Source organism: Salvelinus fontinalis, chromosome 23 (assembly GCF_029448725.1).
Source record: "Salvelinus fontinalis isolate EN_2023a chromosome 23, ASM2944872v1, whole genome shotgun sequence".
Lineage (NCBI taxonomy): Eukaryota > Metazoa > Chordata > Actinopteri > Salmoniformes > Salmonidae > Salvelinus > Salvelinus fontinalis.
Window position 1 is genome coordinate 48,636,902 of NC_074687.1, and position 23,929 is coordinate 48,660,830.

At 42.1% G+C, this 23,929-nt stretch overlaps 1 protein-coding gene across 1 annotated transcript in view; it reads right to left on the reverse strand.

Annotated features, from left to right (window-relative positions):
• The window catches only part of LOC129821425 (Krueppel-like factor 12), a 150,240-nt gene that overhangs the window by 77,596 nt on the left and 48,715 nt on the right, over positions 1-23,929 (reverse strand). The window lies entirely within an intron of this gene.

The window sequence follows — 23,929 nt, forward strand, 5'->3', positions numbered from 1 at the left end:
GAAACCTGCACCAATAGCACGCCTATCGTCTTACAGTCCTAAAGTCTACAGCCTATTATTGAACATGCTACTCCTGTTATGAAGCAGCTAATAAAACATCATTTTCAAACATTCGCCGAAATGCAATTCGCGGAAAACACCATTATTAACCTAATGCGAGCAGCTGTGTTCGAAATTTAGAAAGAGGGGGAATCTAATACCAACAACTATGATGGGTGGCGACTATTACAAAGATTGTGCATTTGGCTTGTGGACAACAAAAGAAAGTTGATATGAAAACCAATAGAACAGGAGAGAAATGCTGGTTAATGGCATGAGGAAGTTGTATCAAATAATTGCCTCCGTGTTTCTACAGATATATTTTCGCAAGACTACTTCAAAGCAAGGTAAGACGTGCCTCATTATTTGAAGGTAAAACACTCCTTACGGTGTGTGAAACCATCATTTGACAGCCAGCCAAACTCCAATCAAGAACCAGAGTCAGGGATATGCTTTCCATAAACCTCCAGTTCATAGTTGAAATGGTATAAAACTGTAACGATACAGAAAAATGAAATTATTGGAGCAGCACAGACTGAAAGGCAATATAAATGCACAACTTAACCAATGTTTCATAGTCCATAGTGAACAATACAATACTTGACCAACACTGTACATAGAAAACATACGTATCATGCTTGAATATAGTTCCAAACAGGATTAGTATCGAAATAACATGTATGCTAACTTAAGTGTGAAGAGAAATCACATGTCGAGAGAAGCTAGCTCCAAAACAGCACTTAACAGGCAGGCTAGGCTAGCGAGGGAACATGAAAAACATGACCTGCAGAAAAGACTTACAATACTAAAAGATGAACATCTCAGAAATGATTTGTACTTACAGGCAATGCTTTACGAAGGCTTAACAAGAGGTTTCCAACAAAGAAGACTGAACTGCATAATTTCCTGTTTTACCACCAACAAAGAAGTAGCACAGCATAGCACACGTTAGCTGCAGCTACACAAAACAGCCACTGTATGGCACCAGAAGGCAGAATTCTCCCCGTCTGGCGTCGGAAAGAAGCCACTGTTGATTAACGTTACACACATAACTCAAAGACTAGCAAACCCCCGGTCTTCTTTGGCTAAAAGGAGTATGACCTCAGACGGATCTCAGGAACTTCTTGGTGGTCCCCTGAGCAGTAATCTTGAGTTCCACTTTGCGCACCTGAACGATGCCAACCTCTACATTTGTTCAGCTGGCCCATCGTGTCTGGCTTGAGAGAGCGAGCAACATGAATGAAGAATGCAACAGCTCTCAGTAGGGATTTCCAGGTGGAGAAGAGCTTGAAGGGCTCTGAGGTGAGTGGTTTGTCTTTGACTTGAGTGATGCAGCATGGCACCTGGGGGCGGATTTCAACATCCAAGTCTGGACTGACCAGCTTGAGGGAAACTTGTGTCTCTGGTGAGCTAGGTTAGCTTTGTCCAAGAACGCTGGTCCCGTGAACCATGATGTACTGGTGAGGCGTGGTCGGTGGGATTGTATTCTGTGGGCATGTAGTGCCACTGCTCCGGGTGTGTTGATTGACAGACTATGTTGTGCACATACACATAGAAGTGTTTAGTCTCATTGTATATGTATCCCAAGACTAATTTACTGTCGCAGTAGAAGTTAACAATGTTTGGTTAGAGGTCTATTTCATCGAGGATGAGCTCTGCCATTTCTACTCCCAACACTTCTCCACATAGTTAGAGGCGGGGTATGGTAGGCTCAGATTGGGGGGTTAACATGGCTTTTCCCAAAACAAAGTCCACTTCACTTTGTACATCTTCATCAGCGGCTCTGATGTACGCCACTGCACCGATGGCTTTGCTGGATCTGAAAACATGCACATTGAGAGGGAGTTCTTAGTGTATGTGCGTGGAAAATGCTGCATCAGATCCTGTAGTGAGTTGCTCCATGCTTCCCATTCTTTCAGCTTTTCTTTGGGGAATCCAAATCACAAGTGTCTGAGGAGAGTTCCCGCAGTATGGCTCTGCCCTGCCCAGGCCGAGAGGGTCGAAGAGGCTGTTTACCTTTGACAGGACTCCACGTTGTGTGAATGGTTTGCTGTTCACTGATACATCAAATGTGAAAGTTCCCAGCATAAATCAAGACTGCGTTGCAAGGGCGTGGTTTCTCCTCCGAGGCCTAAATATTTTACGCCCTTGGCGTGGTCTTCTGGGGGAAATGCCTCCATTACAGTCACACTGTTTGATAAAATGTTGGGCAGTTGTAGGTTTGACTACGCGAGTGATGCTTGTGTTCTCTGTAGCAGGTCGATGGGCAGAGACTTGAGCCCATCAGCCACATAGAAATGTCTCTCCACGAACTGTCGAGTGTCTTCTACGTGGTCTTGCTCACCTTCTTGAGCGGCTCACCTGAGCCTGTAGATGGCGACATCAGGAGATGGGATGTTGGCGAAGATGTGGAGCTTCATCCTGTAACGATTACGTATTTTGTGACGTCATTGTCTCTGTACCATATAATCTCAGGTAGATTCTGTGATCTTCACTCACAACGAAACATGAATCATCTGTTGGATATCTGCCATTATTGCTACAGCTTCTATTCTAAAGTGGATGAGAACTCCCAGAGGACTGTTGTTTAGTTCTGGGCCTGTGAGCAACACGTTGTTGAGGGAGAGACCATACTGCTGCGGACTGAAGTCGAAAACCACCATGATCTGACCTGTGTTTTGTGGATGGTAGACCCCTGTCAGTGGAGGTGCTGGCTCTGCATGGTTGTTTACGAATATCTTCCCCATGAAGGTGACAAACTGCTCTTTCATCTATGGCTTATTGTCCAGGCTATGGCGTACAGAGGTGAGACGGGTGAGCGCCTGTGTGGGGTTGTTTGAGAGAGGTGGCCTGGGTACTCTGAACGGGAGACGAGCTACCCAGCTGTGTGTCTTGTATTTGTAGAACTCTTTGTCCATAGTCTTTAAAAAGACTGTGTCCTCAATGTATTTCTCTGTCCTGTCAAACACTGTGAGTCCAAGTTGTCTTCAGATGCTTTGTGAATAGGGCATTTCTTGAATGTATGGGAGAAACGATCCTGTTGATCCGCAATGTAGCTCACCTTTTCTTTTAGATGAATGTAGCTCTGACACAGAGTGAGGGCCGTCTGTTCTCCAACACATTCGTTTTGAAGTTGTTCACGATTGGCTTGTGTGCGTTTCCCAGGCGTATTCACCCACTAGGACCCAGTCGAGTCGAGTCCATTGATTTGTTATCTCTGACGATGTCTGTCCCAAGCAAAAGAAGGATCTGGGCACTTTGATCAAGCTCGGGAATGTGGGTGGCCACAGAATTTGAGGTGGGGGTGGTGAAGGGCTGCCTCTGGGGTTGGTATTTCTGATCTGTTATTGAGGATCTCATTGCATTCGATGAGTGAAAGAAAGTCTTGCGCCTTCATTCACTGCCTCGATCTGGAAGGCGCCCGCCTCTCTTCCTGCAGTTTCCATGACTCCAGCGTAATTCCTCTGAGATTTGGTAGATGGGTTACCCAGAATACTGAGCAGATTGAAGAAGTCTGATATTGCCAATGAGCGGTTGCTCTGGTCGATATAGAGGTTCTCGTGTTCCTCATGGCTGGGTATTCGCTTCTCACAGATCCACTGCCACCACTATTAGAAAGGGCAAAGCTCGGGTCGTTTATAGTTCCTGCTTCTTCGCAAATGAACTATGTGAAGAAGAAGAATGGAGGAATACACTGGTTGTTTTCATTGTTGTACCTTGAACCATGGGAAATCCATCTATCCTGAAGAGAGCTAATACCACGGGCGGTGTCCAGGTAAGTTAGAGCAGGTAAGTCTCCATCTTCTTTTTCAGGCCTTCTATTAGCTTGTAGTCTTTGCTAGAATAGTCTTTGCTAGAAATTCTGGAGAGGCTTTCCAACTTCTTGAAGAGTGCCATTTTTATGACTACTGATGAGCCAAAACACTGCTTCACTCTGTCCCAGGCCTTTTTCAGGGCTGCACTTGGGTCGTTGAGGTGCACTGAGAGGACCCTCTTTACATGTTGTGATGATTCCTTACCCAGCCATTTTGTTAGCAGAGCCAGCTCATCATTGCCATGTTAGGAGCTTGAGTCTGGTCTACTAGAGTTGTGTGTTTCTGAGGGATGTCATTGTCCGATCTAATCGTCCGACATAATCGTACGATGTGGTTTCAATAGGCCTTTGCGTTGCAATGTCGACGAAGGCCCATCTCTCCCGCTCGCCTAGTGTAGTAGCAACTACAAAACGGCTCCCTCACTCACCTATTGCTGCTCATTGGGCCCTATGATCCCTCGCCTACACAGCTGATGCCTGCTGGACTGTTCATTAACACTGCACCTCTTTTTATTAATCTGTCAGCCCCAGCCTCGAACTGTAGGCCCTGTGTGTACCTACAGTTGAAGTCAGAAGTTTACATACATCTTAGCCAAATTCCCTAAGTTTGTTTTATTCACTGCTTTAGCACACTCTGCCAACCCAGATGTCTTAGCCGTGTCTGAATCCTGGCTTAGGAAGACCACCAAAAACCCTGACATTTCCATTCCTAACTATAACATTTGATGACAAGATAGAACTGCCAAATGGGGCGGTGTTGCAAACTACTGCAGAGATCGCCTGCAGAGTTCTGTCTTATTATGCAGGTCTGTACTCAAACAATTCAGCTTCTACTTTAAAAAATCCACCTTTCCAGAAACAAGTCTCTCACCGTTGCCGCCTGCTATAAACCACCCTGTGCCCCAGCTGGGCCTTTGACATCATATGTGAAATGATTGCCCCCCATCTATCTTCAGAGCTCGTGCTGCTAGGTGACCTAAACTGGGACATGCTTAACACCCCGGCCATCCTACAATCTAAGCTTGATGCCCTCAATCTCACACAAATTATCAATGAACCCACCAGGTACAACCCCAAATCCGTAAACACGGGCACCCTCATAGATGTCATCCTAACCAACTTGCTCTCCAAATACACCTCTGCTGTTTTCAACCAATATCTCAGCGATCACTGCCTCATTTCCTGCATCCGTAATGGGACTGCGGTCAAACGACCACTTCAGCGAGCAGGCCTATCTAATTGACCTGGCCTGGGTATCCTGGAAGGATATTGACCTCATCCCGTCAGTAGAGGATGCCTGGTTATTCTTTAAAAGTGGCTTCCTCACCATCTTAAATAAACATGCCCCATTAACCTGACTGCCCTTGACCTGACTGCCCTTGACCAGATCAAAAACATCCTGTAGCATTCTGCATTAGCATCGAATAGCCTCCATGATATGCAACTTTTCAGGGACGTTAGGAACCAATATACAGACACAGTTAGGAAAGCTAAGGCTAGCTTTTTCTAGCAGAAATTTGCATCCTGTAACTCAAACTCAAACTCAATGTAAAGTCCATGGAGAATAAGAGCACCTCCTCCCAGCTGCCCACTGCACTGAGGCTAGGAAACACTGTCACCACCGATAAATCCAATATAATTGAGAATTTCAATAAGCATTTTTCTACGTCTGGCCATGCTTTCCACCTGGCTACCACTACCCCGATCAACAGACCTGCACCCCCCACAGCAACTCACCCATGCCTCCCCCATTTCTCCTTCACCCAAATCCAGATAGATGTTCTGAAAGAGCTGCAACATCTGGACCCCTACAAATCAGCCTGGCAAGACGATCTGGAACTCTCTCTTTCTAAAAAATATCTGCTGAAATTGTTGCAACCACTATTACTAGCTTGTTCAACCTCTTTCGTATCATCTGAGATCCCCAAAGATTGGAAAGCTGCCGCGGTCATCCCCCTCTTCAAAGGGGGAGACACTCTAGACCCAAACTGCTACAGACCTATATCTATCCTACCCTGCCTTTCTAAGGTCTTCGAAAGCAAAGTTAATTAACAGATTACTGAACATTTTGAATCCCACTGTACCTTCTCCGCTATGCAATCTGGTTTCAGAGCTGGTCATGGGTGCACCTCAGCCACGCTCAAGGTCCTAAACGATATCATAACCGCCATCGATAAGAGACATTACTGTGCAGCCGTATTCATCGACCTGGCCAAGGCTTTCGACTCTGTCAATCACCACATTCTTATCGGCAACATCATGAGTTGGGATAATGGTTCATTTTGAACCCAGGTTCAATATGACTTAACAAAAGACTCCACTATGCAAGTAACCATTTGGGGTGTGTTCGTAAATTCAATCTGGCCATCTACTCCAATTTCAGAGCACTCTTGCCTAAGTTTGCCGGAGCGCAGCACAATGGATGAACTTATGAACGCTCAACACCCGTTGAATATGGCCAGTGTCAGTAAAAAATAGTAATTCAATTGTTGCTAGCAGCACAGTTACAGTCACCAATGCCCTGGATAACATGAAAACTGCCTAACCAGCTCTGCTAGGGTGAGTAAAATGGTCAGAGTTTGGGTGGGGGCTAAAGCATAAGTGTGTGTGAATGATGCTGAATGGGTGTAGAGAAAGAAGAGCTCTCCAGTAGGTACCAAAACATTCAAAGGCCCTTTTCTCAAAAGTGATGTTACAAGTTGATCAACTTTCAAAGCAGAATTACTTTCCTTTTCTTCCTCAAATGCAGCGTATGATATACTATTTTGTAACACTTTGTCTCTGCTTTTATCCAAAGTAAAACATATAATTTCAGATGTTTCTACATAAGACCGAATCAAGGCGGTCGGTCACATATGGTGTTGGTCCCCCCTTTCCTGCTATAACAAGTTCCACTCTTCTGGGCTTTCCAATAGATGTTGGGACATTGCTTTGGGGTTTGCTCCATTCAGCCACAAGAGCAATAGTGAGGTCGGGCAGTGATGTTGGGCGATTAGGCCCACCAAACCCAGATTCGTCCGTCGGACTGCAAGATTGTGAAGCGTGATTCATCACTCCAGAGAATGCGTTTCCACTGCTCCAGAGTCCAATGGCGGTGAGATTTACACCACTCCAGCCGACGCTTGGCATTGCGCATGGTGATCTTAGGCTTGTGTGCTGCTGCTCGGCCATGGAACCCATGCTCCCAATGAACAGTTATTGAGCGGACATTGCTTCCAGAGGCAGTTTGGAACTCTTAGTGAGTGAGTAAACTGAGGACAGACGATTTCTACCACTTTTGCGCTCCAGAACTCGGCGGTCCCGTTCTGTGAGCTTGTGTGGCCTACCGCTTCGCGTCTGAGCCGTTGTTGCTCCTAGATGGCCCCCCTTCACAATAACAGCACTTACAGTTGACCGGGGCAGCTCTAGCAGGTCAGAAACTTTACGGACTGACTTATTGGAAAGGTGGCATCCTATGATGTTTCCCTGTTGAAAGTCACTGAGCTCTTCAGTAAGACCATTCTACTGTCAATGTTTGTGTATGGAGATCGCATGGCTGAGCGCTTGATTTTATACAAAAGTCAGCAACGGGTGTGGCTGAAATAGCCAAATCACCTCATTTGAAGAAGTGTCCACAAACACTTTTAGACGTATATAGTGTATGTGTTACAAGCAGTTCGCTACACCCGCAACATCTGCTAAATAAACTCAGCAAAAAAAGAGACGTCCCTTTTTCAGGATGCTGTCTTTCAAAGATATTTCGTAAAATTACTTCACAGATCTTCATTGTAAAGGGTTTAAACACTGTTTCCCATGTTAATGAACATGCACCTGTGGAACGGTCGTTAAGACACTAACAGCTTGCAGACGGTGGGAAATTAAGGTCACAATTATGAAAACTTAGGACACTAGAGGCCTTTCTACTGACTCTGAAAAACACCAAAAGAAAGATGCCCAGGGTCCCTGCTCATCTGCGTGAATGTGCCTTAGGCATGCTGCAAGGAGGCATGAGGACTGCAGATAAATTGCAATGTCCGTACTAAGACAGCGCTACAGGGAGACATGACGGACAGCTGATTGTCCTCGCAGTGGCAGACCACGTGTAACAACACCTGCATGGGATCGGAACATCCAAACATCACACCTGCGGGACAGGTACAGGATGGGAACAACAACTGCCCGAGTTACACCATGAACGCACAATCCCTCCATCAGCACTCAGACTGCCAGCAATAGGCTGAGAGAAGCTGGACTGAGGGCCTGTTGTGAGGCAATCAGAATCAAGGTGATTTGGAGTAGTCCAACCTGAGACCCCCACAACATGATGCTGCCACTCTAGTACTTCACGGTTGGGATGGTGTTCTTCAGCTTGCAAGCCTCCTGTCATGTTCGTTATAGCGATGAGACCAAAGTGTAGCGTGATTTGAATGCATCTTCTTTTAATACAAAAACAACAAAGCGAACGTGAAGCTATATAATCATAGTGCTGTCACAAGCAACTAAACATAGACATAGATAATCACCCACAAAATACTCAAGGAATATGGCTGCCTAAATAAGGTTCCCAATCAGAGACAACGATAAATCTCCCTCTAATTGAGAACCAATCTAGGCAACCATAGACATACAAAACCCCAAGACAGGTAACAACCCCATAAACATACAAAAACCTTAGACAGGAAAAAAACATATAAATCACCCATGTCACACCCTGATCTAACCAAAATAATAAAGAAAACAAAGAATACTAAGGTCAGGGCGTGACACCTCCCCCTTTTCCTCCAAACATAACGATGGTCATTATGGCCATTTTTGTTTCATCAGACAAGAGGACATTTCTCCAAAACGTATGATCTTTGTCCCCATCTGCAGTTGCAAACTGTAGTCTGGCTTTTTTATGGCGGTTGTGGAGCAGTGCCTTCTTCCTTGCTGAGTGGCCTTTCAGGTTATGTCGATATAGAACTTGTTTTACTGTGGGTATAGATACTTTTGTACCTGTTTCCTCCAGTATCTTCACAAGGTCCTTTGCTGTTGTTCTGGGTTTGTTTTGCCCTTTTCGCACCAAAGTACGTTCATCTCTAGGAGACAGAACGCGTATCCTTCCTGAGCGGTATTGCTTGTACAGATGAGCGTGGTACCTTCAGGCATTTGGAAATTGCTCCCAAGGATGAACCAGGCTTGTGGAGGTCTACCATTTTTTTCTGAGGTCTTGGCTGATTTCTTTAGATTTTTCCATGATGTCAAGCAAAGATTTTGAAGGTAGGCCTTGAAATACATCCACTGCTACACCTCCAATTGACTCAAATGATGTCAATTAGCCTATCAGAAGCTTCTAAAGCCTAGACATAATTTTCTGGAATTTTCCAAGCTGTTTAACTTAGGCACAGTCAACTTAGTGAATGTAAACTTCTGAACCACTGGAATTGTGATACAGTGAATCATAAGTGAAATAATCTGTCTATAAACAATTGTTGGAAAAATTACGCGTGTCATGCACAAAGTAGAAGTCCTAACCGACTTGCCCAAACTATAGTTTGTTAACTTCTTTGGGATTGTGGGCGGTATTTTGACATCCGGATGAGAAGCGTGCCCAAAGTAAACTGCCTGTTACTCAGGCCCAGAAGCTAGGATTTGCATATAATTGGTAGATTTGGATAGAAAACACTCTAAAGTTTCTAAAACTGTTATAATAATGTCTGTGAATAAAACCTAACTGAAATGGCAGGCAAAACCTTGAGGACAAACCATCACCCCCCCCCCAAAAATTAATCCTTCCTCTGATTTCAATGGCTGGCACTTTTATAATAGGGCAAAATCGTGCCTGATTGCAGTTCCCACGGCTTCCACTAGATGTCAACAGTCTTTAGAAAGAGGCTGGTTTTTGGAAAAATTAGCCAGAAATTGTAGTTTTTCTAGGTGGCTCCCATTTTGGCTGTAGTATTTCCAAGCTCGTGAATGAGAGCGCGTTCTTTGGTATTTTTCTCCGGTAAAGACAATAAAGATTCTCCGTCTTAAATTTGCGTATTAGGGTACCTAAGGTTTGATTATAAATGTTGATTGACTTGTTTGGATAAGTTTATTGGTAACGTCTGGGATTCATTTTGTATGCATTTTGAAGGAGGGAAACCGAGTGGATTATTGACTGAAGCGCGCCAGCTAAACTGAGTTTTTATGGATATAAAGAAGGACATTATCGAACAAAAGGACCATTTGTAATGTAACTGGGACCTTTTGGAGTGCCAACAGAAGAAGATCTTCAAAGGTAAGGCATATATTATAGCACTATTTCTGACTTTCGTGTTGCAACTCCCTGGTTGAAAATTATTTGTTATGCATTTGTGTGCTGGGCGCTGTCCTCAGATAAATCGCATGGTTTGCTTTCGCCGTAAATTCTTTTTGAAATCTGACATGGCGCCTGGATTAACAACAAGTTAAGCTTTATTTTGATGTATTGCACTTGTGATTTCATGAAAGTTTAATATTTATAGTAATTTAATTAGAATGTAATTTCACCGGAAGTTGTCCGCTATAGACCTGCTATTAACATAGTAATATCCTCTGGCTCATGGAAGCCGTCAACTCCCCAAATGATTAATTTGCTGTAAATATGATGCCATAGACAGAGATGTCTCTTCTCTCTTTTTACTGGCATTTGTCACTTTCTCTCTCTGCCCTGGCTCTTATCGTCTCTTTTTGTGATTATCTCTCATTCGCTCTTCTGGACCCTCTTTCTCCTGACTATTTCCAACACCCCATTCTCTCCCCCTCTTCCTCCACCTTTCCCTCTCACCTAGCGTTTGTGTCTCTCTCCCTCCTGGTTTCTATACCTCCCGCAGCAACACAGCTCTGTTAGCTCCTATCATATCTCTCCTAAAGCTCCTTTTGTGATGGTGGAAAAACAACATATTGGCCCAATTTCCTGCTCTCTCTCTCCCTCTTTCCCTCTGTCCCAGCCCTCTTAAGGCCAATGCTGGTGGTTCAGTGTGTCCCTCCACGCACCCCATACTTAACACATCCCAGGCCTCTAAGACACGCTGTTCTGTTGGTCCAGAAGCATTTCATAACACTGTTTATCTTAACGTAACTATCCATCTCCACTGTCGCCTGCTGCTGTCAATAGACAAGACTCTCTGAACTTGGCTGCATGAAAGGCACTCTTGGATGCATAACTTGTAAAAAAAAAAGTAAATCTACCAAAAAAACATGTGCATGAATAATTTTGATTGTAATTATCAGTCACCTGTTACCAATAAGGTTACACTTTACTGCTCTAAGCTAGTGGTTAGAGCATTGGGCCAGTAACCAAAACGTTGCTGGATCGAATCCCCGAGCTGACAAGGTAAAAATCTGTCGTTCTGCCCCTGAGCAAGGCAGTTAACCCACTGTTCCCCGGGCACCAGAGACGTGGGTGTCGATTAAGGCAGCCTCCCGCACCTCTCTGATTCAGAGAAGTTGGGTTAAATGCGTGAGACACATTTCAGCTGAAGGCATTCAGATGTTCAACTGACCCCTTTCCCTAAAGCATTAATAGAACCTTTATAACAGCTATATAACACATTATAACATTCGTCATTTAAAGTTAGTAATAATTATGATCAACGGCAAATTATGCAGGTGTTAAAAAGGCTTTATGAATGCAAACATAGGACACCAACAGGAAAAAATGATCTCATAAATTAGGCTTGTGTGGATAACATACACTGGTATAGAAGTCTACTTGGTTACACTGTATAATAACTTTAATGAACAAGCTATTATAAATGCTATTTTATTATGTTCATAATTAATCCATTTGTTCACTGAATTTTTCCCGGACATGCCACCATGCAAATCTCATGCCATTAGTAACCCTAACATGTAATCCCTATGACTTTTTAAAAAATATAAAAGATTATGTAAAAAAGTTTTATTTACAGTCACAATTGTGACCGGTGAACATACAGTGCTCTGCCTATAATACAATTAACAGACGTTCCTATTCCTCAGCCCCAATATCTATGTGCCCACTGACACATACACATGTACACACAATTACCCACATACCCCAGCCCTGTTACCCCCATGCCCTAACTTTAACACCCACACCCTAATATTGATAAAATCAAGAACGAGTGCACTCATATCCTAACCCTAAATGCCCTATTCCTTTGTCAATAGACCTCATCCAAGTTCCTTGCCTATCTCAGTCCTGATTTCCTTAGGCCTGTATCCCTCAAGTCACCAACAATATCCTATTTCCAGCTATTCGCTGCACACCCCAACCCTGTTAATTGCTTATCTTAGTCCTGTGACCTCTGGCCTGTGTACACTAATACTTTCATAGATAAACTCATAGTACAGTAGTATTACACATGTGCCCCAGACCCATTCATTTTTGTTCCGACCACAAACTTGCCAGGAAGGAATTTAATTGGCAATATACATCCATTTAGGACACTTTTACCTGTATGAGTCTTGTGCACCCACTCTCCATTACTCATATAAACAAGGTAAATCCATGAGCATACTCATATAAAACAACCCCAGTGCCCAAGCCTCAGAATTCAGACAAACCAGGTTTGTGCTTCAGCTACACTTGTACTTCAGCGAAATATTCTTACAGACCAGGTGTACACCTGCAAGTCTAAGCCAATATTGATACAAAATAAATCAAAATTGTTTTCACCCCCCCTTGGCATTTTTCCTATTTTGTTGCCTTACATATGTTGCCTCTCTGATTAATGCCCTCCTTGCCTGGTCCATGAGTTTTGGTGAGCGGCCCTCTCTTGGCAGGTTTGCTGCGGTGCCATATTCTTTCACTTTTTTTATAATGGATTTAATGGTGCTCTGTGGGATGTTCAAAGTTTCAGATATTTTTTTATAACCCAACCCTGATCTGTACTTCTCTACAACGTTGTACCTGAGCTGTTTGGAGAGCTCCTTGGTCTCATGGTGCCGCTTGCTTGGTGGTGGCCCTTGCTTGGTGGTGTTGCAGACTCTTGGGCCTTTCAGAACAGGTGTATCTATACACTGAGATCATGTGACAGATCATGTGACACTTACATTGCACACAGTTGGACTTTATTTAACTAATTATGTGACTTATGAAGGTAATTGGTTGCACCAAATCTTATTTAGGGGCTTCATAGCAAAGGGGCTGAATACAAATGCATGCACCACTTTTCCGTTTACATTTTTTGGGAAATCTTTTAAACAAGTTATTTTCTTCATTTCACTTCACCAATTTGTCCATTACATGAAATCCCAAAATAAAATACATTTAAATTGCAGGTGGTAATGCAACAAAAAAGAAAAACACCAAGGGAGACGAATACTTTTGCAAGGCTTTGTAAACATTTTGTAATGTAGATATGTACAGTAGTCGTGTAATAATGTTAATGTTATATGATGCACTGTTTTATCTTTTGTTTTATATGTAATGTAAGTGCTTTAATATGTTTGGACCCCTGGAATAGTAGCTGCTGCTTTGGCAGGATGCCTAAAAAATACTAATACAAAGTACAACATAAATTATTTTTCACTTTTGTGACCGATTGGATTAAATGGGTTAATGACCTGTATTATAATTCATATAATTTGTTGTGCATTAATGCATTTTCATGACAGTTATGATTAAACTTGTATTGTATACTTAAATAGATTACTTATGTATAGTAAGTGTGTAAGTATACTGTAGCTTGTCTATGCAACATACACACCAACCAGAGTCCTAATATAGTATACACAACAACAGAGCCAGTCTCTCTGGTAGCTAATTGTATCGTGTTCAGGAGTCTCTGGCTGGGACTCAGCCAATCCATCAGGGGGAGAGGGAACTGCTGGACACGCTCTACTAATCATGAAGAAACAGATCATTAAGTCTGAGGGAAGAGTTGCTCCTCTGCGCTGCACTTCTTTCACTACCTGTAATGTTGTGGATCTATAGTGAATTACTGTTGGGAGGGGAGATGGTAATGTTTTTAATCCAGACTAAGTACAATCATTTTCAGCCCGACAGGAAATGTTACAACCTAGTAAATCAGCAGCAGAGAGGAGCTTCTCCACGTGGAACTCAGCTTGGGGTCAGACAGCAGCCCTCCCCCGAGCCATGAGATACACTGACCTCTGACCTCTCAACTCTGGCAGGGGTCAGCTGGGGGTCAGGAGTGTAAGGTCAGAGTTCAACTATTCAGGGCCAGATGACTACACGTATTGGTGTATTACCATAACGTCTACCAAGCAATTCGGAAAGGAATGTGTACGTCCATGTCTAATAGGGAGCATGACAGTTTAACGTCGATAACCAGTTGTAAACAATGCATTACATCACGTACTGACGTCGATGCATCAAGTCATATCAGGAAGTTCTTGACCTTGCGTGAATCATGACATGAATATTGCCTACACCACAAGACAAAGTCGATGTACTGCAATTTCCAATTAACAGAGGGATTTAACTATGATTATAGTTGACAAATGATCTTACTCTATGAATATGATTACGAGGACAACAGAAAGATATCTGCGGGTCAAACATGAATTAAACTGATGACTGTGGAACATTAGGCTCACCTTTCTCTTCCTTGATAGAATAAAAAATACAGGTATATCTAATACAGCCATCAGGGTTGGGGTCAATTCCTTTTAAATTCAGTCAATTCAGAAAGTAAACAGAAATTCCAAATAAATTCCAATTTTCCTCATTGCCTCCTATGTAGTGCGGGGGGTGACGAGTTACAAAAGTTACGTGTTACACAATCAGATAACTTTTCATGAGTAATTAGTAATATAACACATTACTTTTTAAAACTGGGTAATATAATGTAATATATAGTTACTTTGTCAAGTAACGCGCGCGTTACTTTCAGAATCATGTCTCTACCGGGCGCCTGTTTCCACGATCCAATCTCGACTTGTCTCCTCATTTAGTTGTCGAGCGAGCAGAGAAAGGCTGTTTAGAGAAATGTCATGACAGCTGCTGTCCATAAAAATGGTTAGAGGGCGCACCACTGATCTCTGCCATTGAACGCTTCTGTGGTAGCGAAGCCAATAGAGGGCTTCACCATCTAGTAACAAGTTATTGACCTCTATACATCTCTATGGGTCTGTGCACGTGTGGTATAACCAGAACTGGTGGTACAAGAGAAAGCTTGGCACGCCTGTGTTTGGGGAGTTTCTCCCATTCTTCTCTGCAGATCCTCTCAAGCTCTGACAGGTTGGATGGGGAGCGTCGCAGAACAGTTATTTTCAGGTCTCTCCAGAGATGTTCGATCAGGTTCAAGTCCGGGCTTCTTGCTGGGCCACTCAAGGACATTCAGAGACTTGTCCCGAAGCTACTACTGCATTGTCTTGGCTGTGTGCTTAGGGTCATTGTCCTGTTGGAAGGTGAACCATCGCCACAGTGTAAGATCCTGAGTGCTCTGGAGCAGTCTTTTATCAATGATCTCTCTGTACTTTGCTCTGTTCATCTTTCCCTCAATATTGACTAGTCTCCCAGTCCCACAGCATGATGCTGCCACCACCATGCTTCACTGTAGGGATGGTGCCAGGTTTCCTCCAGACTTGACGCTTTTTCATTCAGGCCAAGAGTTCAATCTTGGTTTCATCAGACCAGAGAATCTTGTTTCCCATGCTCTGATAGTCTTCAGGTGCATTTTAGCAAACTCCCAGTGGCTCTTCCTGTGCTTTTTACTAAGGAGTGGCTTACTTCTGGCCACTCTACCATAAAGGCCTGTTTGGTGGAGTGATGCAGAGATGGTTGTCCTTCTGAAAGGTTTTCCCATCTCTACAGAGGAACTCTCACCTCTCTGACCAAGGCCCTTGTCCCCTGATTGCTCAGTTTGGCCGGGCGGCAAGCTCTAGGAAGAGTCTTGGTGGTTCGAAACCTCTCCCATTTCAGAATGATGGAGGCCACTGTGTTCTTGGGGACCTTCAATGCTGCAGAAATGTTTTGGTATGCTTCCTCAGATCTGTGCCTCGGCACAATCCTGTTTCGGAGCTCTACGGACATTTCCTTCAAGCTCATGGCTTGGTTTTTGCTCTGACATCCATTGTCAACTGTGGGAAAATATATAGACAGGTGTGTGCCTTTCCAAATCATGTCCAGTCAATTGAATTTACCACAGGTGGACTCCAATGAAGTTGTAGAAACAATGGAAACAGGATGCACCTTCAAGTCTCATAACAAAGGGTCTGAATAATTATGTAAATAAGGTATTTCTGTTTTTAATTTTTAATACATTTGCAAAAATTTCTTTACACATGTTTTCACTTTGTCATTATGGGGTATTATGTGTAAGCTGGTGAGGGAATTATTTAAATCCTTTTTTGAATAAGGCTGAAATGTCACAAAATCTTGAAAAAGTCAAGGGGTCTGAATACTTTCCGAAAGCAATATATATATATATATATATATATATATATATATACAAACACAGTGCCTGTCAAAAGAATGGACACACCTACTCATTCCAGGATTTTTCTTTATTTTTACTATTTCATTGTAGAGTAATAGCAAATACAACAAAATTATGAAATAACACATATGGAAACATGTAGTAACCAAAAAAGTGTTAAACAAAAAAATATATATTTTGGATTTTAGATTGTTCAAAGTAGCCACCATTTACCTTGATGATATCTTTGCACACTCTTGGCATTCTCTCAACAAGCTTGATGAGATAGTCACCTGGAATGCATTTCAATTAACAGGTCTTTTTAAATGCCTTGTTAAATGTTAATTTGTGGAATTTCTTTCCTTCTTAATGCGTTTTAGCTAATCAGTTGTGTTGTGACAAGGTAGGGGTGGTATACAGAAGATAGCCGTATTTGGTAAAATACCAAGTCCAAGTTATGGCAAGAACAGGTCAAATAAACAAAGAAACACAACAGTCCATCATTACTTTTAAGACATGAAGGTCAGTCAGTCCGGAACATTTCAAGAACGTTTCAAGTTTCTTCAAGTGCGGTCGCAAAAACATCAAGCGCAATGATGAAACTGGCTCTCATGAAGACCGCCACAGGAAAGGAAGACCCAGAGTTACCTCTGCTGCAGAGGATACGTTTATTAGAGTTACCAGCCTCAGAAATTGCAGCCCAAATAAATGCTTCACAGAGTTCAAGTAACAGGCACATCTCAACATCAACTATTCATAGGAGACTGTGTGAATAAAGCCTTCATGCTCAAATTTCTGCAAAGAAACTACTACTGAAGGAAACCAATAAGAAGAACAGACTTGCTTGGGCCAAGAAACAGGAGCAATGGACATCAGTCCTATGGTCTGTTGAGTCTAAATTTGAGATTTTTGGTTCCAACCTCCGTGTCTTTGTGAGATGCAGAGAAGGTGTACCGATGATCTCCGCATGTGTGGTTCCCACCGTAAAGCATGGAGGAGGAGGTGTGGGGGTGCTATGCTGTTGACACTGTCTGTGATGTATTTAGAATTGAAGGCACACTAAACCAGCATGGCTCCCACAGCATTCAGCAGCGATACGCCATCCCATCTGGTTTGCGCTTAGTGGGACTATCATTTGTTTTTCAAAAGGACAATGACCCAACACACCTCCAGGCTGTGTAAGGGCTATTTGACCAATAAAGAGTGTGATGGAGGGCTGCATCAGATGACCTGGCCTCCACAATGACCCGACCTCAACCCAATTGATATAGTTTTGAATGAGTTGGACCGTAGAGTGAAGGAAAAGCAAAGGCTGGCTGCTTTGAAGAATCTCAAATATAAAATATATTTAGATTTGTTTAACCTGTTGGGGATGGGGGCGCTGTTTAGACTATTTATGCTAATTTGGCTAATTTTTGAAACGGCTTCCCACAAAATCCTTTATCGTACAATATGCATATTATTATTATTATTGGATAGAAAACAGTCTATAGTTTCTATAGGAGTTGAAATTTTGTCTCTAAGTGGAACAGAGCCCATTCTACAGCAATTTCCCTGACATGGATTCAGATTTCAGAAATGTTGGCCACTGTTCTGAAGTCAGTTAAAACGGCACTGATATTGCTATGACTATACGGACACTTCTTACGTCTTCCCCTGGATGCCTTTACGTGATGACGATTCCAATGGGGTCGATTGCGCGTTCACAGGCCCTATAAATCAAAAAACCCTGTAGCTAGCAAGTCTTTCCTTGCTGCGTAACGCGCGTGCTGGACACCGACCCGCTCCTGTTCCAAGCGTTAGTTTAGCCTGTTATATTTCTCCGGTCATCTTTTCACTCGTTATAGGAGTTAAAAACATCATAAGGTAGTTAATTTAAAGCGTTTTATAGCAATTTATATCCGTTTAGTGCGATTTTGGGACATTTATTTCTTTAACGCTGTGAATAGGTGGGCACGCTTTCAGTTCATCCCGAACGCAGTTGGCATTTTCACATGGCAAGAGGACAGCTTTCCACCAAAAGACGATTCCTCCCAAGAAAGGATCCTTTGCCCAAGATACTGATGGAAGAACAGCTCAAGGTAGGACATTTTTATTATGATAAATCGTGTTTCTGTCGAAACATTTTAGTGGCTTAGGACGCCATGTTTTTTGACGTAGCTTCGCTTGGCGCAAACTGTATTGAAAAGTAAGGATAAATTAAAAAATGTAATAACGCAATTGTATTAAGAATTAAATTGTCTATCAATCCCTGTCCACCCTATATTTTTTAGTCACGTTTATGAGTATTTATGTATAAGAGTAGATCACTGTCTAAGTGGCGCAAGGACTTTTTCTTTACCAGCTTGTCTACATTTCACATTGTCTAACCATGATTTTGGTGGCTAAATATAAACATTTTCGATCAAACTGTATATGCATGTTGTAATGTGATGTTACAGGAGTGTCATCGGAAGAATTCTGAGAAGGTTAGTGAGAAAATTAATATCTTTTGGCGATGTTGACTTTTATCGCTCACTTTGGCTAGAATCAATGCTGGGCTGCTAATTGCTATGTGCTAAGCTAATATAACGATTTATTGTGTTTTCGCTGTAAGACACTTAGAAAATCTGAAATATTGTCTGTATTCACAGGATCTGTGTCTTTCGATTCGTGTATGCTGTGTATTTTTACGAAATGTTTGATGATTAGTAAGTAGGTAAACACGTTGCTCTAAGTAGTTTTTCTATTCCATTTGTGACGGTGGGTGCAATTGTAACCTATGCCATCTACCTGAAATATGCACTTTTTTCTAACAAAACCTATCCCATACCATAAATATGTTATCAGACTGTCATCTGATGAGTTTTTTTGTTGGTTAGGGGCTATAAATATCTTAGTTTAGTCGAATTGGTGATGGCTACTGGTGTTGGTGGACAAATAAAAGATGGTGGATTATGCTAATGTGTTTTTAGGTAATAGATGTACATCTTTACATATTGTGTCTTCCCTGTAAAACATTTTAAAAATCGGACAAGTTGACTGGATTCACAAGATCTGTGTCTTTCATTAGCTGTATTGGACTTTAATGTGTGAAAGTTAAATATTTTAAAAAAATATTTTTTTTGAATTTCGCGGCACTGGTTTTTCAGTGGGGGGGGGGGGGGGTGTGCCGCTAGCGCCACGCTGATCCTAGACAGGTTAACACTTTTTTGGTTACTACATGATTCCATATGTGTTATATCATAGTTTTGATGTCTTCGCTATTATTCTAAAGTAAACTTGAAGAAAAACCTTCAAATGAGTAGGTGCACTAAAAGATTTGACTGGTAGAGTATATGGTTTATTACACTTGTGAAAATTGGCCATATAGGGCCACATTTGAATGTTTCTAACAAAATAAATTGTGAAATTATCAGATCACAGGTGAGGACACAACAGTTCACCTGACAGGAAGTAGAAGTTTTCGCCGGTGTATTTCTCCCTGTGTTTCCTGTCTCTGTGCCAGTTAGCCTTGCATGTTTCCAAGTTAACCAGCGTTTTCCCGTTCTCCTGCATTTTGCATTCTTCTTTTTCTAGTCTTCCCGGTTTTGACCCTTGCCTGTTTCTGGACTTTTACCTGCCTGCCTGACCATTCTGCCTGCCTTGACCACGAGCCTGTCTGCAACTTTGTACCTCCTGGACTCTGATCTGGTTTTGACCTTTTTGCCTGTCCACGACCATTCTCTGGCAGCCATTTCCCCATTGTGCTTAGTGGGATCTTGTCTAGGTATAGTTGCCTGCGAACACTACTTTGAGCTTCACGTTTCGGTTTTTTCCTCTTTAATGTTTTTTTCTTTGAGTTTCTATTCCAAAATAAAAGGATGGAAACATTCCACGCTGCATCTTGGTCCACTCCTTATAACGACCGTGACATCTACACACTGAATGACACACAAATACTGCAAATGAGGTAGACTACATTTCAATTTGAAGTACTTTTGGTTTGAAGTGTGAAATGCATCAAAAAGGCAATAATTGTGTCAATGGCAAATAAAAATATGGCAAATAAAAATCCGAAATGGATGATGTTGGAAGATAGATGGGAAAGGTTGAGTGGAGCTGAAGGGTGGGACTAATAACAAGATAAACAATGTAGGGCATACGGGATCTGTGAAATGTGTATAGGTGCGGAGCTATTGTGAAATAGCACAGTTACTAGTGGAAATCAAACTGGATGGACAACAGAAATAGAGGAAGGACTAAGAACAAACAAGAGAGAACTATTATAAAGTAGACTGTGTCTGTAAAATGTGTATAAGATGTATAAATTGAAGGTAAAAACAGAAATGTTTATCAGTTTACTCCAATTGGGGGATCGGTGGTAGGGTTTGCGGGGAATAATAATAAAGGTATACTCTTTAAAAAAAGTATGTATGTCTATGTAGGTATGTGTATGTATATATGTGTATATGTATGCATACGTGAATGGATATATATATTTACCCAAAAAAATATGGGGGATTGGAAATGATGCAGACAATTACATTGGAAGCAACATTCTTTCCGCAATATTAAGCTGATCCACCCCCCCAAAAAAAAAAATAATAATAATAATAATAATAATAATAATTGTTTCTCATTTTTTCTATTGCGTTCCATTAATTTTACCAGACAGCCACCTTGTGCAAATTTGAGCCCAGTGCCGACCTTCCCTTCTAACGAGTCCTGCACGGCCTGTGAGGGAAACAGGGAATTGTGCGTGTTCAGGAGAGACTTAGCTTCTCTAAATGGGGTCATGATAGCTTTCAGCGCACACCATTCAGACTTTATAGCCAAATTCATAAGAACAAGTGCTCTAAAAATTCTTCCTCGTCTTGAAAAAAAAAACACTGTACCTCAACCTCCTTTCACCGCAGCAGCTTATAGCAGGTATAAGCAGATTCAGTGGATGGAGACGGATCCCATCCAAGTAACCCCCCCCCCAAATGCACTGTATAGCCCCTCGGGCTATTGTTGTGTGTTTTCTGAATGACAGAAGCGCCAAAGTACCCTGAGGCATCGGACCTTGAAATCTTGTCTCTCCTCTCTTTCCCAATGCAAGCTAATTCAGCTTTGGATGGCTACTGTGTAAGCATTTGTTCCTTTCAATATTACCATATTTCCTACGAGTGGCCGGACAAAATGAAAATGTGAGATAGCCAAAGATATTCTATTTCAAATGAATAGGAGGTGTTTTGGTTTGAATAATCATTATCATTAATCTGTCAAAGCAATGTACTTTACTACGTTCAGAACAATGTACTTTATGCACATTGGAGCACTGAAAATCAGATCTGGGTTCAAATACTATTTAAAATCATTACTTCAGATGGGATTGATTGAGGTTGCCTGGCACAATGGATAGAACCCATAGAATATTTGCAAAACTGCAAACCAAATCTGTCAATCCAGGCAGACTAAATCAAACGCTGAAAGAATTTAAAAGATTTTAAATAGTATTTGAAGCCACGTCTGCATCGGAGTTGTGAAAACCAATAGTTGCTCCAGTCAAAAGGCAATGACAGGGGTTCCTTCATTATTACTCAGAGAAGGGGAAACATTGCTGTGGTTTAAAAAGGTCAAAATAACAGAGTGGATAAGGTTTCACCGAAGTGAAAAACAGAAACTGAAATATTGATGTAGGCTTTTGTATGGATCTCAACCCAACCCATCTGAGATGGAAAATGTTTGAAAACCTCAGCCACCCCCAGTTTCTCTCACAAAAACACACATAGTTCAACACACACACGCGCGCACACACACACACACACACACACACACACACACACACACACACACACACACACACACACGCACACACACGCACGCACACACACACACGCACACAAAAACACTCCTCCAGGACCCACCTGCTCTGTCCTAATCTCATTGTCTTTATGGGGGATACTGGTTAGGCTGGGCTGATTTTCTTGCCCCTTGCGGGTGAATTCTCTAACGAGGCAGACCATTTCCAGCAAAGCCTTGGCCCCACGCCACCCAAATCAAGACCATGTTTCTGCAGTCTAAATGATCTGCCTGCCTGCCTGCCTGCCTGCCAGCCTGCCTGTTTGTGTTGAATTGTGTGTGTGTGTGTTTACATGTGTGCGTGCGGCCTTGTATGCATATGCCTGAATGATTGAGTTTGTGTGTTAAAAGGGAAGCTCAGTCAGTTAGGGCGAGATATCAGAACATTTCAAAGCCAGTGTGGGTTGTTCACATCCTTGGTTTTTGCTCTGATATGCACTGTCAACTGTGGGACCTTAAATAGACAGGTGTGTGCCTTTCCAAATCAAGTCCAATCAATTGAATTTACCCCAGGTGGACTCCAATCAAGTTGTAGAAACAAAACAAGGATGATCAATGGAAACAGGATGCACCTGAGCTCAATTTCGAGTCTAATAACAAAGGGTCTGTATACTTATGAACAAAAGTATTTTTTTTAACCTGTTTTCGCTTTGTCATTATGGGGTATTGTGTTAGATTAATGAGGAAAATTGATTATTTATCTTTAGAATATGGCTGTAAAGTAACAAAATGTGGAAAAAGGGAAGGGTTCTGAAAACCTTCCAAATGCACTGTAACTCACTCAGATCACTTAGGTACATCCAAGTGATCTGAGTCACAATTGCATATTCCTCACATCCTCTCTCCTCTCTCGTCTCCTTCTCAAATCCCATTGGAGGAGAAGGTCAGAAGGGAGGGATCTCTGGATTTCTCATCCAATGTGTGGAGAGAGGAGAGAGGACATGAGGACTATTACATTGAGATCTTCCCAAAGTCTCTACTAAAGCCCTTTCCTTTATGTATTTCCTCTCGATTGTGATGGACTGGACAGGTGTATGCAACTATGGTTATAGCTTCACTTCACATCCTGGCTAGCTGGATTGTTCGCCTCACTTATCGAATCTGTTCAGATCTATATAAAGCCACAATGGCTAAAGGGGATTGGAGGTTATGTTGGGACAATATTTTAGCTATGCTCATTTTTTCAATTGTTTTTATTGAACCTTTATTTAGCCAGGGGGTCATCCTGAGACCATGGTTTATTTTGCAGAACACATCAACAAACAACAACTACACTATACATATCTATATAAACATCAATCACACAATACATGAAAAGCAAACACAAAACAGGAAAAGCAAAAAAACAAACACATGAAACACATTCTCCATTAAAAAGGCCTGGTGATACCAACTCCACCAAATGTAAGGAGTTTTAGAGATTGAATGGGATCTCCAGGGTTAGCCATCCCTGAGTCCAGGTCTGGTAACTTATACATATGAAGGTTAACAATGAGGTAAGATGGACGTTTATGCAAGAGGGCTTATTTTACAAAAATAGTGCAATGCATCGATAAGTTCATCTTTTTTAAAGGAAAACCAATGTTGTTCATGTAAATAGGGAAAAGAACCAGATCAAGAATCGATCCCTGTGGGACACCTTTTGTTTTGTCCAGATGATCTGATTTAACACCATCAGTAAATACACACTGTGTTCTGCCCTTTATATATTTTTTAAACCAGCTACACGCAGCATAGTCTGAGTACAAGCCTTTTTGGCTAGCATTCCACTCCTTGCCACTCCTGTCATTTGCCAAAGAGACTGGTCAACGTTCAATATGTAGCCGGATTTACTGCTCAGTTGCTGAATGGTATTTGGAAAAACATTCATATTTTCCCATGACAACTTTATGGAACATGGTGTGTTTTTTGCAAATTT